This window comes from Heterocephalus glaber, unplaced genomic scaffold (assembly GCF_053883595.1).
Source record: "Heterocephalus glaber isolate CG9 unplaced genomic scaffold, H.glaber_assembly_v1.0 deba00001509, whole genome shotgun sequence".
NCBI lineage: Eukaryota > Metazoa > Chordata > Mammalia > Rodentia > Bathyergidae > Heterocephalus > Heterocephalus glaber.
In genome coordinates, this window is record NW_028258325.1 from 58,454,251 (window position 1) to 58,474,642 (window position 20,392).

Here is a 20,392-nt window from a genome sequence, read left to right on the forward strand (position 1 = left end):
GGCGCAGAGGCCCCGGCGCCCACGTCGCTAAGGCCGGCCGGGGAAGGAGCAGAAGCGCCCTTGTTGCTTTTCTTTAACAGCTTTTAAGATTTTTGTTTTTGTGAAAGATTTCTGATACTTTGAATATTATGTGTACTGGAGAGGTTCTTTTTCAGTTGTTTATATTTGGGGTTCTATATGGCTCACTTACCAGTATGCTTACTTCTTTCCCTATATTTGGGGGAAATTTTTGCTGTTATTTTTGTGAACATTTTAAAAATGCCATTTCTGCTGTCCTTTGATTTTCCACTTCTTCGTATTACTCGGATTATTCTTTGCATCATCTGACAACTGTTAGAACCATTTTCCATGTTTTCATATTGCTTTTAAATTCTCTTTAAGTGGTTGATGTTTGAACCATCATTGCCTTTAGTTCTGTAATTCTGTCCTCATAGGGGTCCTGTCTGTTGCCTATACTGTCAAGATAACTTTTACTCTCCTGTATTTCTATTTGAAACCTTTTCCTGAACTCTGATTCTTTGTAAAACTGATCATTTATCTAATTTCTAAGTGAGTTTGTTATTTGAATACAAAATGCTATTGATTTTTGAGTGCTGACTTTGTATACAGCTATGATACTGAATTTGAATTTTTTTTTTAGCTTCTGAAACTTTATTTTTAATACATACATTTCACAAATAGAAAGCCTCTAACCCCACACACAATTCCATAACCAAATGTTTCAACTTTATTAACATTCTTCAACTATTTACACTGTCTTCCCTCAACAAAAGTGAAATCCAAGACATCTTAAGAAATCTTTGCCAATATCAATATATTTTTGAGCTGGTTTTAATGGTGCCCATCCAATTTATTTTCTTTCAATCACCTGGAATAACAATAAAGTCAACAGAACGTGGAAATGAACTTGGTTAGGCAGCATCCTATGTAAGAACCGAAACACTAAAGGGCACTTTCTTCTCACCTCTTCTCCAACCTCCAACAAAAATTACTCAGGAGACTAAACAGAAAAGCAAACTGGGATTACTAACCTGGGCACAAGAGAATAGAATGCATAGTTAAGCACTGGTCTGGCAGTACTAAATGAAAAGATTTCAGCATATTAGCTTTGTTAGTTTCATCATTTAAACACCTAATAATATTTTTTTCTTGATGGGCTAAATTTTGCCAAACAAATATGAAAATTTCTTTTATTTTGAAAATATTCTCTTATAAAAACTGAAATTTAAAAGATGTTTGGAGAAGCTCCTTTGTAAATGTAACAGGACAACTGAAGCACCTCTCAATTTCATGGCACAATGTCTATCTTTTAAGGTATAAACATAGTATATCCATGCTTCAGATGTAACCAGAAGAAAGTGAGAGAACTGAGATGGCCTGAAGAAAAAAATGATCTATCATAAACTGTCTTCTCTCCATACTACAGCAGGTAATTATATTTGTTCAAGGCATGGAACTCTTACAAATAAATGACTAAAAAATGTTAGAGTAGATGAAAAATCGATGAAAAATCAATGAAATTATTAGTCACTCTAAAGACTGCTTCATGTTATTGAACACTATTCATCAGAAAAACAGAAACTGAATCTCCTGGATGACTGATATCCTTTAATATCCTAACTACAACAAAAATAATAATCTTTCTTGACAAATTCCAATTATGATCAAGGTGCTCAGGGCAAGCTTGGAGAAAATATGGAGGTCCATACTTTATCTTTATAGTGTTGCATATTTAATTGTATTTTATTCTCAAATCAGGCAAACTGTCCCTTTTAGATAAAAATGTAATGCCTTAAGTCAAAAGATTTTAATATGATACTCATGCCTCTTTTTATATAACTGCACACATCTATAGAATCTTCACCGTATCATCAAAGTAACACCCAAAAGCAAATTTTACTCAATTATAGAGAAGCCTCACCATAATTACTTTTCAAGGGGGTAGAAAACAATCGAAGGAAAAAATATGGAATGCAGCATATGTTAACCCCACAGTGATTTTACACTGAAGAGCTTGCTGAATGCAATGTACAGATCAACTTAAGCTTCCGAACAGCAAGCAGGTTTCACTAGAAATATGTAGGTGGGTTGAAGAACAACATTACAAATATTTTACTACTAATATTAAATTCAGAAATATAATCCAAATGGTTCTCTGAAAACAAGAGAAACTTACCAATTTATAAACTTGGGTACATAAGAGAATCAATAGGGAAATTGTTATTGCACAACTATAGCTCTGTGTATCAATGACAAAATTCTAAGGGCTATATTCTATAGACCTCCTGTAGTTGCATTAAATGTTGTCTGACCAATAATGATTTCCTGTTTTCCCATAGGCATTCTGAGCTCCCCCTTGACTGCAGAATAGTTTTCAGATCAAATACCAAATCAGCTGCAGCAAACCAAATAACAATCATCCAAAGTGAAAGGTGAAGAGTATTAGTTGATGCATTGTTTTTTCAGTGCTATGTTGTTTCAAACATAACATAAACTATCTCACATAGTAAAAATGAAACTCAAGTACAATAATGCCTAAAAGGAAAAGTCACACTGAGAAACAAGTTGTAAGCCAAATGAATAATATAAAATATTCACATCAATGCCAAATTTGGTTATTCATAGAATGATTATTTTTAGCAATCTTTTAGCATATACACATATCATACTTGAAATTGTCAAATTCATTTGTGAAAATCTTATTCCAATTTGACAAAAGTATGGGGTATCACTGTATTACAGTCTAATGATTAGAAGGCAGTATTTTACAATGTTCAATTCTCTAAAGAAGTTCTGTAAGTGATCTTTTACCAACAACAAAGTATCATGAGGATCTTTAAGATGACTAATTTTTCAGATACTATTAAGCATTACAACAGTGGTTTTCCAAAATGACACATACTTTAAAAAGAAATGCTGAAATTATTTTTTTCTTCATCATTCTCTCAAACAATTTTTCCTTTTCCCTCCTAAGCTCAACTCTGATTTTGGAAACTCAATATTAAATGGGTTAGATGTGGCTATAAGGCATTATGGGGCAGCTAAGTGTGGCATGACTGGTTCTGAAGCTCATCAGTTAGGTTCTATGGCTGTGAGATTACCTGCGGGAAGGATTTGATACCATCAGCACTTCCAAAGTGCAATCTGTAGACATTATCACCCCTAAATCACACTCTGCATGGATTTTCCTTAAGAGCTACTCTGACCAACTTCAGAGAACTCAAATGACAGAGTTCTGCCTTTTTTCCCTTTCAGTTCAGAGTGCATCACTTCCGAATTTATTTCACATATTCTCTACAGGTCAGCTTAGCTAAAAATGTTTGCAACACCAGAAGCTTTCAGGTCTTCTAATCTGGATATTATTTTCAGTATGAAAACTGACTGTTAAATTACAACAGTGAAAGTAAGAGTACTCATGCCCACTTTCCAATCATCTGTGAGTGTAAACTGCATGTCAGTGTATGCTGCAGAATACTAAGCCAAGACAGACTAATACACTATTAGCTTTCCAGGCTCACACTTACATTCAATTGTTGCATATTTTGCCTAAGGCCCACGGAAGATCTAGAAGTGGGTCTTTAGAAAGTTAACATTTTAAAATAAGAACTAAAAGGTATAATAGATAATGTGAAATAGGAAGAAACAGGGCAAAGGGAAGGGGAAGTGGGAGGGGTAGGGGAAAGGAAAGAAGGGAATGGAATTAATATGAGAAAATGAAAAAATGGAAACAAAGTTTTTGTAAATAGGGAGGGATGGAGGGTTGAAGGGAGGGGAGGGGAATGGAGAAAAAATAAGAACCAACAGAGATTATGTAAAGGTGAAAATTTCCAATGATGAATATCATTATATTGTATATACTTAAAATGTACCAATAAAATTAATTTTAAAAATCTAATAAGAGCTTATATGTCTCTCTTTGTGAAATCACAGTAATGTACAAAATATGAATTTTTTTCAATTTCTCTATCATCATTATGTGAATGTTAGCATTCTACCTGTGATGTTAATACCATACTTTAACAATATATCATGATTATGGGAAACTAATAAAATGGCATATGAAACCTCATGTACCATAACTTGCAACTGTATGTGAATTAAAACTATAAATAAAATAATTTATAATAAAAAGAAAGTTAACATTTTACTAGGCGCTCCCTCTCCTCTCCTCCCATGCTCTTAGTTCATAGCCACATAATCCCTCCCTTTCCTACATTCATCCTATCCTCCCCACCACTTTACAGATGTTTTATTTATTTATTTATTTATTTATTTATTTATTTATTATTTATTTATTTGGTACCGGGGATCAAACTCATGTCCTTGCTCTTGCGGAGCAGGCGGTGAAACCACAGAGTTAAATCCCTGGTCCCTCCTCACCACTTTAAAGCTGTATCAGAGAATCCTGGTGAGAATGAACCCTACCCACACTCACAGGGTCACCCACTTGGCTCTGGACCTGATCACAGATTAACACTGGAGAATCAAGACAGGGGAAAGGACAGCCCCATTTTAGAGGCATACAGATACAAAGTAACTCTGCTTTAAATTAGAAAAGAAATTAATGTCCAGAATATTTCTATATAAAAGATATGTAATAAAGTAATAATATCAATAAAATAGCTATTACTAAAGCAGAGCTTTCATCAATATGGTTCAAGAACTTTGAAGGAGGAGAATGGCTTCACGAAATGGTAGTCCAGGTTCCCACAGTGTGAACACTGCTGGACACTGCTGTGCTCTGAGAAGTACTGCATCCCAACCGACATGTCGATCACAGGCTTCCCATAGTGCTTGCAGTTCAGGCAGGCCTGACAACAGGGAGAGGCGGCCAGCATGTCATAGGTATACATTGTGCTCAGCTGATGCCAGCTGCCATCCCATCGCAACTTACACTGGATGTAGAAGATCTTGTGAACTCCTTCTAGGCAGTCCATACACAGCACACAGATGCATGAGCCTCCCTTGAAGGTGACAAGGAACATCATATTCAATCTCATGTCTTGAGGGACTTAAGAACAAAGTTCCATCCACCAGTGGAAACTCTTCAAAGACAGGGAGTGCCCGGTGGCACAAAGCACAGTTTACAACGTTTCTGTGGCTGGCCCTGAGGGCTGCAAGAATGAACTTCTGCAGATCCTCGCCCTGGCCCACATGGGCATCGTCTTCCATCCGCATATGGAAAGTGTTCAGCTTATGCTGGGGATGTGAGTGAGGAGCTCAGAGAGGTCCAGTCGCCGTGGGAACTGTACAGGGGTATCGAAGTGTCCCCCTCTATGAACAGATAACCCAGCAGGACTGTAATTAAAGTGAGCATTTCTGAACACATGGGCCCTAGCCATGGCCTTTTTGTGAGGCTCAAGATAGATGGCGTTCTTTAAGAATTCCCCAAGGTGTCTAGAGTAGCGGGGACCACTGAAGTGGGCAGGAGAGAGGATGGAGTAGACAGTGGGTGGAGACTGGCCAGGGGAACCACAAGGAGAGCGGCCACCGTAGGCAGTGTCGCTGACTGCCTTCTCCAGGGAGTTCTGCTGGTCAATGGAATGCCGTCGGGGGAGGTCATGTTTCGAGCTTTTCTGGGACTTGTTCAGGGGCCTGCATTTTATTTATTTATTTATTTTGCCTCCTCTGCAGCCTCCCCAGGGGACCTCCCTGTGTATTTCTCTGACCCAGACTTCTGCTCCACCTGGTACCAGTCTGTGTTCTTCAAGTGGTCCTGCCCGCAGCGGCAGGAGCAGAAGCGGAAGGCCAGGTCGTACCCCTTCTTGGTCCACGCGTTCTGGCTGCACTGCTTCTCGTTCCAGCTGCGGCCCGGCCGATGCCGCTGAACTGCGCCAGGATGCTACTCTCCCACTCATAGAAGCACTGCCGGTGCATCCAGGTGCTGCAGGGGCAGTGCTCGTTGCTGCACACCACCTTCCGGTAGTTGTCCTTCTACAGGTCCACCGGCCTGCAGAAGCTGCAGATCAGAGGCTTGGCACAAGGGGTTTCCTTCTTGGCGTCTCCCGCGGCTGCAGCCCGGGGGGCATTCGCGGCTCCGGTTCCAGCGCCTCCTGCGCCCCTGCCGCCCACCGAGCCCCGGCCGCCACCCCTCGGCCGGCCGCTGCCTCCGGAGGCCACCAGAGCCCGCCCGCCCACCCCCCCCACCGGCCGCCGCTCCCGTCGCGCTCGCTGCTCCCAGGATCCCCGGCTCTATTTTCCTGCTTGTCCCGCTGCTGTTGGCGCACTTGTTTTTTTTCTGAATTTGAATATTAAATACAGAAGCCTTTTGGTGGAGTTTTGGGATTTTCTATGTAGAATATTATGTCCTCTGCAAATAAAGATAATTTAACTTCTTCTTTCCCCATCTTTATTCCTTTTATGTCTTTCTCTTGTCTAATTGCTCCAGCTGTTTCCAGAACTATACTGTAACTATTCAATTTCTATGCATCTTTTAATTTTCCTCCTCCTTGCTGCGATCTACTCTTTTTTCTTCTTCTTCTCCAAGTTGTTATTTTCCAGTGGCTGAATTATGAATCTTGGAGTTACCTAGATGTTAGTACTCATTACTCTGCCATTTTAAAATCTAGTATGCTTACCTTTTTTTTTTTTTTTTTTGATACCAGGGATTGAACTCAGGACCTTGCTCTTGCAAGACAGGAGCCTGCCACTGAGCTAAATCCCCAGCCTCTAATATACTTGTTTTAGGTCTTTTAACTACTTTCTGTACTTCCAAAGGGATCACTTTGTAACAATAGATATATCATGTTGGTTAATGGCTATTATCTCACACTGATCAAATATTTTGAGCTTTTTTGACATTTTGCTGCCTTTACCTGGGATTGTAGTTTAAAATTAAGTCTTTGTGATTGAGATTTTGCAGTTGGGCTCCTAGAGATCTTCAAAGTATATGTCTCTCATAACATAATAAATACATTTTTTGGATTGCATTAGAAATAATGAAGTAATGCTAAATCATCTTTAAGATGATTTAGGGTAGTGTTGGTGAACCTATGGCATGTATGTTATTTGTTTTTCTTTTAGGACAAAAGATGTTAATGAATGAATTGCTTTTTTCTAAACTAAAACCTCAGTATTCAGGTTTAATCGCTGTATAGGGACTTTGCAGTAAATCAATGGGTTTTGCATTGCAGTTTGGGCACTCATCTCTAACAGATTCACTATCACTGATTTAGGGGATATGATATTGATGTGAATATTCTAAAGATTATATATGAAATTTATGAACATCTGATGATCAAAATATCTGAATTTCCTTTTCATTTGCTGAACTCTTATTAAGATTTAACCAATAGCTATTCAGTCTTTTGTCATACATAGTTTCGATTTTTTCTAAAAGTATTTACAATCAGATTCATCTAAAAGCTCTAAGTTATACTTTTAAATCATAGTTTTTATAGCTTTACCATAAATAAACTAAGTAAAACTTCCCAGAACTCAAAGAAATTGTTGGGTTCTTGAAACTGCTAAGGAAGTTAAAACAAAACAAAAGTTAATTACATGAAAGTGAGTGAATTTACATATTTTAGGGACTTTATATTTTTTATTTAAAATATTTTTTCCTTAGTGTTCTTGTTTTCTATATTGAGGAAAGCACCTCAAACTATAGTTTAGAGCAATTGATTATACATGTTTCAGTGTTTCTAACAGTTTTCTTTTTCCAATTTTTATTTTTTACTTCTACATGTTTGCAGTACATAGTAATTGCATTCCTCATGGGGAATTGAATTGGTACATATACATAGCACATTTAAATTATTTTTTCATCTTTTTCCTTTCCTCTGCCCCTTCTATCTCTTGGTCCCTTTCCCATTTGCAAAAGATTTGTCCCTGTTTCCTATTACCTATTTTTTATTTTGCTCTTTATTTATATTTTATTTTTTCATATAAGAGAAACAATATGATATATATACATACATATATATATATATATATTGCTTACATTCTTTTATTGGTATATTTTAGGTATACAATACATTTAAATTTATCATTGGGTGCTTGCACCTGTACATGATGTATCTTGGTTATTATTTTTTTCCCCATTACCTGTGGGCCATTCACCCCCTCTACCCTTCCCCATTTACATAAACTTCATTTCCATTATTTTTTCTTTTCTCATAATTTTTCCTTTCCATTCTTTCCTTTCCCCATCTCCTCCCACCACCCCTATCCCTTTGGACCTTTTCCTATTTCAAAGAATCAATTATTAGTCATTAATCCTTTTAATCCTTATTTACACTCTCAGTTTCTCACACTAGAGAAACTATTCGGTATGTGTATGTGTGTCCTATTTATTTCACTTAAGAGTATGGCCTCAATATGTATCCATTGAGCTATAAATGACTCTAGTTTCTCATTCTTTATGGTAAAGTAGTACTCCATTTTATAAAAAACCACATCTTCTTTATCCAGTTTCTGGTTGATGGGCACTTGGGCTGTTTCCAAGCTTTAGCTGTTACAAATTGCTGCTATAAACATGGGTGCACATATATCTCTGTGGCATGATTCTTTTAATTCTTTTGGGAAAATACCCAGCAGGGGAATAGCTGGGTTAAAGGGGACCTCCAGCCCTAGTTCTTTGACATATCTCCACACTGATTTCCATAGTGGTCGCACCAGTCTGCACTCCCACCAACAATGGAGAAAGGTTTCTTTCTCTTCACACCCCACCAGCATTTGTTGTTGGTTGATTTCTTGATAGCAGCCACTCTTTCTTGGGTGAGGTGGGATCTCAGTGTTTTCATCTGCATCTCTTGAATAACCAGTGATGTTGAACATTTTTTCATATATTTATTTGCTGCTTTTACTTCTTTGTCTGAGAAATGTCTGTTCATTTCAGATGACCATTTTTGAATTGGGGGGATCTGATTTTTTTCAGTTCTTTATATATTCTAGATAGTAATCCTTTGTCTGAAGTACAGCTCTGAAAATTTTTTCCCACATTGTATGTTGTCTGTTAGTGCTGTTGGTGGTTTCTCTTGCAGTGCAGAAGCTTTTTATTAAGATGAGATCCCAGTTGTTGATTCTTTCTGCTAGTTCCCATGTTATTGAGGTTTTGTTCATAAAATCTTTTCCTATGCCAATACCTTCAAGAGTTCTACCTAACTTATCTCCTAGCAAGTTTAGTGTTTCTGTATTAATATTTAGGTCTTTAATCCACCTTGATCTTAATTTAGTGCATGGTGATAGATATAGTTCTAGTTTTAATCTCTGGCAGGTTGAAATACAGTTTTTCCAACACCATTTACTAAATAGGCTATCTTTCCTTCAATGAGGGTAGTTGGCTCCTTTGTCAAAGATGAGGTGGCTGAGCATGTCTGAAGTTGTTTCTGCATCTTCTAATCTATTCCACTGATCCTCAGGTCTGTTTCTTTGCTAGTACCATGCTGTTTTTATCACAGTAGTTTTGTAGTATAGCTTCAAGTTGGATATTGTGATACCCCTAGCCATGTCTCTGTTGCTCAGAATTTCTTTTGCTATTCTAGGTCTCTTCTGGTTCCAAATGAATTTTTGGATTGTTTTCTCTAGTTCTGTGAAGTATATTGTTGGAATTTCAATCGACATAGCATTAAATCTATATAGTAGTTTTGGAAGTATGGCCATTTTCACTATATTGGTTCTTCCTACCCAGGACCAAGTGATGTCTTTCCATTTTCTTATATCCTCCTTGGTATCCTTTTTCATGGTGCTGTAGTTTTCAGTGTAGAGGTCTTTTGCTTCCTTTGTTAGATTGATTACTTGGTATTTCATTTTTTTGGATGCTATTGTAAAAGGAATTGTTTCCCTAATTTCTCTTGCAGTGAGTCTGCTATTTGTGTATAAGAAGGATATTGCTTTTTGAGTGTTGACCTTACATCCAGCTACTCTACTGAATCTGTCAGTTAAGTCTAGAAGTCTTTTGGCAGAGTTTTTTGGATCTTCTATGTAAAGTATCATATCATCAGCAAATAATGATAGTTTAAATTCTTCCCTTCCTATCTTTATTCCTTTTATTTCTTTCTCTTTTCTAATTGCTGTGGCTAATGTTTCCAGAACTATATTGTACAGGAGAGGTGACAGTAGGCATCCTTGTCTTGTTCTTGATTATAGCATGAAAGTTTTCAGTTTTTGACCATTTAGTATGATGTTGGCTATTGGTTTTTCATAGGTAGCCTTAAGCAGGTTGAGATAAAGACCTTCTATTCAAATTTTCTGTAGCGTTTTTATCATGAGTGGGTGTTGGATTTTGTCAAATGCCTTTTCTGCATCTATTGAGATGATCATATGGTTTTTGTCCTTGACTCTGTTAATATAGTGTATTACGTTTATTGATTTATGAATATTGAACCATCCTTGCATCCCTGGGATAAATCTCACTTGACCAAGGGGTATAATCTTCTTTGTGACCCTCTGTATTATGTTTTTCAGTATCTTCTTGAGGATGTTTGCATCTATGTTCATTAGGGAGATTAGACTATCATTCTCTTTTTGGGTTGGGTCTTTCCCTAGTTTTGGAATCAAAGTAACACTTGCTTCCAGAAATGAATTTGGAAGCCTTGCTTCCCTTTTAATTTCCTTGCTGAGTTTAAAGAGTAATGGTTTTAGTTCTTTTTAAGTGTCTTGTAGAATTTAGCAGTGAAGCCATCAGGACCTGGGCTTTTCTTGGTTGGTAAATATTTTATTACATTTTCAATTTCACTCATTGTAATTGGGGTGTTTAGAATTTCTATATCTTCTTCATTTGTCTTTGGCAGTTCATATGTATCTAGGAATCTGTCCATTTCTTCTGTGTTTTCCATTTTATTACAGTACAAGTTCTCAAAGTAGGTATTGATGATCCTGCGGATTTCTGCTGGGTCTGTTGTGACTTCCCCTTTTTTGTTTTTAATTGCATGGATTTGAGCCTTTTCTTTCCTTCTTTTGATAAGGTTGGCTAAAGGTTTTTTGATTTTATTTATTCTTTCAACAAACTAACTCTTGGATTCATTAACTTTTGTATCATTCTCTTAGTCTCCATTGCATTGATTTCTGCTCTGATCTTTATAATTTCCTCTCTTGTGCGAGCTTTGGGTTTCTTTTTCTCCTCTTTTTCTAGGAGTTTGAGGTTCTGCATTAGGTTATTTATCTGAGTTCTCTCTGTTGTCCTAATATGGGCATTCACTGCTATGAATTTCCCACATAAAACTTCTTTCCCTGTGTCCCATAGATTCCTGTATGTTGTACTGGCATTATCATTTACTTATAGAAACTGCCTAATTTCTTCTTTAATTTCCTCTGTCACCCATTGGTTGTTCAGGAGGATGTTATTCAATTTCCAGGTGTTTGTGGGAGTCTTGTAGTTTTTCATGTTATTGACCTCCAATTTTATTGCATTGTGGTCTGATAACATACAGGAGGTAATTTCAATTCTTTTACATGAGTTAGACATGTCCTATGAGCTAGCATCTTGTCTATTTTGGAGAATGACCCGTGTGCAGCAGAAAATAATGTGTATTCTGATTTTGTGGGGTGGAACACTGTAAATATCTATTAAGTCCATTTTTTCAATAACTTGGTTTAGTTCTTGAATTTCATTGTTATTTTTTTGTCTAGATGATCTGTCTATTTGTGATAATGGGGTATTGAGCTCCCCGACTACAGTTGTATTAGTGCTTATTTGGTTTTTCATGTCCATTAATATTTGTTTTGTATAGTTGGGGGCATTTGTATTTGGTACATATATATTTAGGATTGTCATCTCTTCCTCTTGGATTGTTCCCTTTACGAGGATGTAGTGACCATCTTTGTCTCTCTTAATTAGTTTTGGTTTGAAATCTACTTTGTCTGCAAATGAGATTGCTACTCCTGCTTTTTTCTGGGTTCCTGTTGTGTGGAGAGCTGTTTTCCATCCTTTTACTTTCAGTCTATGAGTTTCTTTTTGAGTTAGGTGTGTTTCTTGTATACAGCATATTGCTGGAGTTTGTTTCTTAATCCATTCTGTCAGTCTACTTCTTTTGATTGGTGAATTGAGGTCCTTAATATTGATAGTTATAATTGATAGATATTGACTCATCCTTGTCATGGTGTTTTACTGTTGTTGGCTCTTATTTTTTCTCCCCCCTTTCCCTTTAGTTTCTTACCTTGTCTGGTGGCTTCCCTCTGTTGAGCCTCATGGAGTTGTGACCTTTGTTATTTTTTTCTAGGATATTGATTAGAATTGTTTGGAGTGCTTTTTTGGTGTTCATGAAATTTCTCAGGTGTTCTTTGTCATAGAAATATCTAATTTCCCCATCGATTTTGAAAGATAAATTTGCAGGATACAATAGTCTACTTTGGAAGTTATTTTCTTTTAGGGCTTGAAATACTTGACTCCAGGCTCTCCTTGAGTTGAGGGTTTGTGTTGAGAAGTCTGTCATGATTCTGATGGGCTTTCCTTTACAGGTGATTTGTTTCTTTTTTCTAACTCCCTGTAGGATTTTGTTCTTCTGTTGGGTTTCTGGTATCTTGACTATTATATGTCTAGATGTAGATTTTTTTGTTTGTGGCTAGGTGGAGTTCTATATGCCTCACTTATCTCTATGTCCAATTCTCCAACTCAGTCTGCAAAGTTTTCTATTACTTCTGTGAACAGTTTTTTTTATGTCAATTGTACTTTCTCCTGTTTTTTCGTGGACTCTTATTAGTCTTATGTTATTCTTCTTTGCATCATCTAGCAGCCGCTGAATTGATTTCTCATGGTCCCTTACTATTTTTAAGAAATCTCTGTTTTCATTGCCCTTCACCACAATTCTGTCTTCTATATCTGATATTCTATCATCAGATTCTATTAATCTGTTCTGCATGTTTCCAATGGAGTTTTTAATCTCCTGAATATCTGTTTGAAACTGTTTCATGGATTCCATTTCTTTTTTATTTTGGGCAATCATGGTTTCCATTTCCTTCTAATGCTGGGCATTCATGGCTTCCAGTATGATTCTGATCTCATTTTTTTTTTATCTGTTTCTGTTCTAGAGCCTTTAATCATGTCTTTCACTCTGCTCACCATCTCTGTAGTCATCTGGGAGATTATTTCTGCTTTGAATTTTTCTAGATGCTCATTCATCTCTTTTGTTACTTCCTGTGCTATCAGTTCAGGGTGTCCAGGTGGTTAGTTATCAGACTTTTCCACCTCATTTCCCCCAGAATTTGCCTTTTGGTTGGTGGAAGTTTGAGTTTGTGACTTGCTTAATTGTCTTCTCATTTTTGTTTTTGGTACTGTCCTTGGTTTAGTTCCTGGGTTGATATTTTGAAGTTGCTTATTGTATCTTTGTTGATAGATTTAGAACCCTTATGGGAATGATTGCTTCTCAGAGGTGTCTTCCAGATATAGCTGGTCTTTAAGTTTTGAGTCTCTAATGGCTCTGAGGCTATCTCATTTTCATTATACTAGGAAGGATAACTGATTAGATCAATCACAACACCTTAGCCTAAGTGATATATTCAGCAACACCACAGCATCAAATACATCATTAGAGAATGGCAATTTGTGGTAGTTATGAATCTATCACCTTAAAAAATGAAGGGCCTCCTTCAGGGTATGTCTCTGCTGTCACAATAGACAATGTGGGAAGCAGTGTGCAGTTATAAGTCAATGAGTCTCAGTAAGCTCATCCCAGATCCGTGAGATTCAGGGAGATTTCTGTCTGCAAGTCCCAAGTAGAGCTCCCTGTCCTCCTGCAGGGTTGCACTCTGCAAGGTTCTCTTGCAGGTTCCAGCTGCCTTTCTTTCCCTGAAGAAAGTCCAGGTTCTGATGGGAGCTGGTGATCCCTCCAACTTACCAAGCATGGTGGTCTGGTGTGCCTTTATTGCAGAGATTCTCTTCACTTTTTCAGTGGGCTTGTTTTCATCATGGAGCCTGAGAGAGGCCTTGTCTGTGTTGTTCACTTCAGCAGCTCAGGTCAATGGCTTTTATGTTCTCCTGTACCTCTGCAGTGTGCAACCAAGTAGCTTCACAGCCAGAAGGCCAGAGGCGGGTGGGGGCCCTGTTGTTGGAGGCACCCATGTGGCCAAACTGGGGCTGGTGGGCATGCCTGGGGGGTCCTCCTCACCCTGTCTTGGTCGCAAGCCTGTCTTGGTTTCAAGCCTGTCTGTCTTGGTCACAAGCTGGTGAAGCAAGCCAGAGGAAGTAGGTCCCAGTCAGGCTGCAACCACTCAGCCCCCAACAATATGATATTCATACTTTTCTTATCTGATTTCATTTTACATTATGGTTTCAACGTGTGTTGTCATCCACAAGCCCACTCACAAACCTAGTTTTGGGAGCCCGGGCCAGGAGGGTAAGGCGCAGAGTCACCAGCCGACTCTGGGGAGGTTTCTGGAATGGTTCTACTTTATTGAGGAACACATAAGCTTATATAGTGAAATAAAAGGGCAATTACATAGGCGGGGTTATAACAGCTTTAGCCTTGATATAATTTAATTGGATGGAAAGGGATATAATTATACACAATGGAGAACATAGTTAAATTTATTTCAAGCAATATGGGGTGATTGTCTGGGTGAGGCAAAGGAGTCACAACCCAAAGAGTGAGGAGGTATGGTCGACTTGATCTAGTTTCTACGCACTGGAGTGAGCTTGCTCAACTCTGTTTTTTGTCTCTGAGCATGCTCAAGAGACCAGACTGTGGTGTACTTGACCCTGCCAGACCTGAACTTCTCCTTCATTTCCCCCTTTTGTCTTTGACTCCAGAGCCTCAGCCAGAAGGACCACAAGTTGCACATGTGCATATAATCTGTTTACTTTGTTCTTTAGTAAGTGAAAGGAACATATGTGTTAAACTGTGTGCTGATTGGTGGAATATTTTATGACTATTGATAGCACACTGAATGACAGAAGAGGGAAGGGCTGATACCGCTTCATCTATCATCTTGTTCCCTAAAGCTAATGGGCCCGGCAGATCTGAATGTGACTGAATATATTGTATGTAGAGAGGGTGTAAATGTCTCTCCAACAACTGTTGTGTCTTTTTTATAAGAGCATCTAATGGGACCTCCAGGAGAACCTCGAGGAGGGCATGAGGCAGCATGGGAAGCAATGTTTCACAATAAGTACTATCTGTAAATAAATTAAAGGTTTTACTTGCAAAATATTCTAGAGCTAAAATAATACCTGCAAGCTCCTTAACCTGGGGGGAGCCAAATGGGGTTTCATGGATCTTATAAAGGGGCTCATTTTTGTTGAGGGAATCAAAACCCACAAAGACATATTTATTTGGGCTCCCATCTGTAAATACCAAGGGGGCTTCTGGTATAGCTTGTTGAGTTATTGGATTAAACATTTGAAGAGGAAGCTTAAGTAGGCCTTGGAGAATTTTATGTTTAGGATAATGATTATCTATTTGTCCTGTAAAACCTGCCATTGCTATAGCAAACATCTCTTCAGACTCAAGAAGATGAGGAATAATTTCTAATTCTAAAGGTAATATCAGCACCTCAGGTTCTCTTCCCAGCACCTGTAAGGTCCTCTTTCTCAATTTGATTATCATCTTACTAAGTATTTCAATAAAATTTGTTATCTTTTTTTGTGATAGTGAGGAAGACCAGTGAATCCATTCAATAGGTCCGTGACTCTGCCATAAACACGCCATAGATGATCTTGGTTCATGGCATAAGACTAATCCTGTTATAGCCTGAGTGGGATCCAATCGAGCAAGAACCACACCATGGAGCTGTTTATTAATCAAATCTAATGCCTGGTTGGTGGGAAAATTTAAACATCTTTTTGAAGTTGGGGAGTGATCTCCCTTGAGTAATTGGAAGAGAGGCTCAAATAAACTGGTGGGGACTTTAAGCCACGGACAGATCCAATTAATTTGTCCTAAGATTTGCTGTAGCTCAGCAAGGGAAAGACAGTCAGGTATAGTTATCTGTGGAGTTTTAGGGGAGGTTTGGGTCAAATCAATGATGACACCCAGGAAGGACATTGGACACCTCCTTTGGATCTTATCAGGCTGTATATTAAACCCAGCCTGTTTAAGGGCCAACATCACTTGACCCAGTAAGGCCTCTAAATCCGATGAAGCCATACTGGCAATAAGGATGTCATCCATGTAACTATACAACTGGGAGGATCTGTCTTCTTGAATGTGGGCCAGTGTTTGAGCGACTGTAAGCTGGCAGATGGCTGGACTATTTTTCATCCCTTGTGGTAAAACGCACCATTGATATTGCCGCATAGGCCTACAGTTACTGACCATTGGCATGGTGAAAGCGAAACACTTATGATCTGTGGGGTGAAGAGGAATTGGAAAGAAACAGTCTTTAATGTCAATAGAGCATAAGTACACATCAACAGGAATCACTGAAAGAAGAGGAAGCCCTGCTTGAGGGGCACCCATGTCAGCCATGGTGGCGTTTACGGCCCTCAGGTCATGTAGCAGGTGATATTGGCCTGGGGTCTTTTTTGGAATTACAAATATAGGAGTATTCCATGGGTTAGTGGACGGTTCAATGTGTCCAAGTTGTAGCTGTTGTTGTATGAGGTCCTGTAGCACTGTTAATTTATGTTGGGATAATGACCACTGCTCTACCCATACTGGTTCCTCATTACACCACTGTAAGGGTATGGGTAGTTGGAATGACAGAGCAGTGGCCTCTAGGATTGGGGGGAACAGCGCTCATCTAATAATTCATCATAAAAGGCTTTATCATCTGTGGTAATTACAGCATCCATAGCCTTGAGGAGGTCTCTGCCCAACAGATTATTAGACAGATCAGACAATATGACAGGGCAGAATTTTCCTTTATGTCCATCAGGTGTGATCATGGAATAGGCTGTGCCATGGTAAGTGAGGGTTGAGTGCCTCCTACCCCCATTACAGGGGGCCCTGGCACTAAGTCCCAGTAAAGTGCATCCATTTTTCTGTACATGATTAAAGATTTTTCTTCTTTTTGACAAATAAGTACTCCATTGTGTTTAATTCCATATTTTATTTATCCACTCATCTATTTTTTTTTAAGTATAAACTACTTTTATTGATTTTTTTTCACTAATGTGATGTGGAAGAACATAATGGTTAAAAGCACATTGACTCTCTGGGCACAATATTTATTTTTGGTACCGGGGATCGAACTCGAGATATTGTGCTTTCGTATCCACTCATCTATTGACACGCAGACACACTACTATCTATACTGAGCTGTTGTGAATTGTGCCACTATAAACATAGCTATTCATGTGTCTTAGTAATATAATGTCTTTAATTTGGGAAAATACTTAGGAAAGAACTTAGTCAAATGGAATTTCTATTTTTAGTGTTTTGAGAATCTCTATTCCAATTTCTACAGTGATTTTACTAGTTTACATTTTTTTCACAACCTTGTCAGCATTTGTTATTGTCCTATTTCTGGATAATAGCCATTCTTTCTGATGTAAGATGGAAGCTGTGTTGTTTTAATTTTCATTTCTTGAATGATCAGCAACGTTGAACATTTCTTCATCTATTTTCAGCCATTTATACATCTTCTGAGAATTGTGCATTCATTTCAGTTGCCTATTTTTTTATTGTGTCTCTTACTTTGTGAGGGTAATTTTTTTGAGTTCTTTACATATTCTAGACTTTAATGCATTTTCCAAAGAAAAACTGGTAATTTCTTTCCCATTCTGTAAGTTGTCTTTTCATCCTGTTGCTGTGCAGAACCTTTTAAATTTGACATGATTTTGTTTGTTGATTCTTCACATTATGTTTTGTGCAATTGGTGTTCTGTTCAGAACATCCTTGTTTACACCTATGTCTTCAAGAATTTTACCTATTTTATCTTCCAGCAGATGAAGTATTTCTATTCTAACATTTACATCTTTGATCCATTTGATTTTAGTTTACTACATGATGAGAGATATGGGTCTAGATTTAATATTTGAATGTGGATGGCCAGTTTTTTCCAGCACAATTTGCTAAAGAGTGTATATTTTTGTCCTCTTTGTCAAAGATCAGAAAGTTGAATGTGCCTGCAATTATTTCTGCATCCTCTATTTTGTTACATTGATCCATGTGTCAATATTTCTGCCAGTACCATGATGTTTTTCAATGAAACTTGAAATCTGGGATTTTTGCCATCTGCTGCTTTGGTTTTGTTGCCGAGGTTTGTTTTAGTTGTTCTGAGTCTCCTCTTGTTCCATATAAATTTTAGAATAGTATTCTCTAATTACTTAAGGAATGCTTTTGCTATTTTGTTTGGGATTGTATACATCAATGTATCAGTTTTGGAAGTATGGTCATTTTGAATATATTGGTTCTGCCTATCCAGGAACAGTGGCTATCTTTATATTTTTGATATTTCAATATCCATTTTCAGAGTACTGTAGTTTTCATTGTAGGGGTAATTCTAGTGTTTTGTTTTGTTTCTTTTCTTCCTTCCTTCCTTCCCTCCTTCCTTCTTTCTTTTCTTTTCTTTTCTTTTCTTTTTTTGTACCAGGAATCAAACTCAGCACTTTGCACTTGCCAGGCTGGCATAGCACCACTGAGCTAAATCTTCAGCCCTGGTTAGGTTTCTAAGTGTTTAATTTTTCTAGGTATTATTGTGAATGGTATTGTTTTACTAATTTCATTGTCTGTGAGTTTATTACTGATGCACAGAAACACTATTGAGTTTTGTGTGTTGAGTTTGTATCCTGCTACATTGCTGAATTTAGTTACTAATGCTAGGAGTCTTTTTGTGGGAGTATTTTTGGATTGCAGTGTAGAGGATCACTCCATGTATAAATAATGATAATTTGACTTCTTTCTTTTGTATACAAATCCCTTTTATTTCTTCCCTTTTCTGATTGCTCTGGAGTACTATACTGAACAAGACTGGTGATAGTTGACTTGTCTTGTTCCTGATTTCAGAATGGAGGTGCACACCTGTAGTCCTAGTGTTCAAGAGACTGAGGCAGGAGGATCACCATGAGTTTGAGGCCTGCTTGGGCTACATAATGAAAAAGTGTACAGTTTTTCCTCAAAAATATGATGTTGGGAGTAAGTTTGTTATAGATTACTTTTATAAGGTTAAAATAAGGTCTTTCTACACCTTTTTCCTTCAGGGCTTTTATCATGAAAGGATATTGGAGTTGGAGGATTTTTCAGCATGCATTGAGATGATCATATGATTTTTGTCCTTATATCTGTTTATGTGGTGTAGTATATGGATTGATTTACATATGTTGAACTATCCTTGCACCTCTGGAATGAAGCCTACTTGGTCATGTTGTATAATCTTTTTGATGATTTATTTCATTGTTTCCCAGTATCTTGTTGAGGATTTTTGCAGGTATTTTAAATAAAGAGATTGCCCCAGAGAGTTTTTTCTTTTCTTTTTTTTTTTTTTTGGGTGGGGGTAAATGTCTGGTTTTGGAATCATGTTAGTGTAAGCTTGAAAAATCACTTGGGTACTCATTCCCTTTCTATTTTACTAAAGAGTTTGAAGATTAATAAATTTAGATCCTCCCTGAAATTCTTGTAGAATTCAGCAGTGAATCCTTCAGGACTTGGATTTTCTTACTTGATAGGTTATCTATTATGCTTTAATTTCATTGTCTTTTGTTGAATATTTCAGCTTTTAAAAATTCTATGCTTTCAGTTTTTGTAACCATAGGCTTCTAGGAATCTGTTTATTTCTTTTGAATTCTATAATTCATTAAAGAGTACAGGTTTTTAAAGTAGTTGCTAATAATCTTCTAGATTTCAGCAGTGTCTCTTTTGACTTCACATTTTTATTTTTAATAGTATTGGTTTATATATTTTCTTTCTTCATTTTGGTAAGTGTCCAACTTATTTATTCTTTCAAAGAACCAGCTCTTCAATTCTTTGATTCTTGTATGTTTTAGTATAAATCTCTGTAGTCAGTCTAAGTTTCAGTAATTTCTGCTCTGATCTTTATACTTTCCTTTCTTATACTAGCTTTGGATTTGGATTTTTCTTGTGTGTGTGTGTGTGTGTGTGTTTTTTTTGTGGTACCAGGAATCAAACTCAGTACTTTGCACTTGCCAGGCTGGCATAGCACCACTGAGCTAAATCCTCAGCCCTAGTTAGGTTTCTAAGTGTTTAATTTTTCTAGGTATTATTGTGAATGGTATTGTTTTACTAATTTCATTGTCTGTGAGTTTATTACTGATGCACAGAAACACTATTGAGTTTTCTGTGTTGAGTTTATATCCTGCTACATTGCTGAATGTAGTTATTAATGCTGGGAGTCTTTTTGTGGGAGTATTTTGAGACTGCTATGTAGAGGATCTTCTTCTATATAGATGAAGATCTTCTAGAACATTGCAGTGTATCATTAAGTTATTTATTTGGGCTTGCTATTTCTGGTGTGGACATTCACCACTACAACTTTCCTTTTTAGGACTGGTTTCATTATGTCTCTTAAATTCTGGCATTATCATTTGATTCTAGGAACTGTCTAATTTCTTCTGTGA

At 37.4% G+C, this 20,392-nt stretch overlaps 1 pseudogene; it reads right to left on the reverse strand.

Annotated features, from left to right (window-relative positions):
• Window positions 1-636: 636 nt before the first annotated feature.
• On the reverse strand, window positions 637-16,343 carry LOC101709737 (uncharacterized; annotated as a pseudogene).
• Between the last annotated feature and the right edge of the window lie 4,049 nt (window positions 16,344-20,392).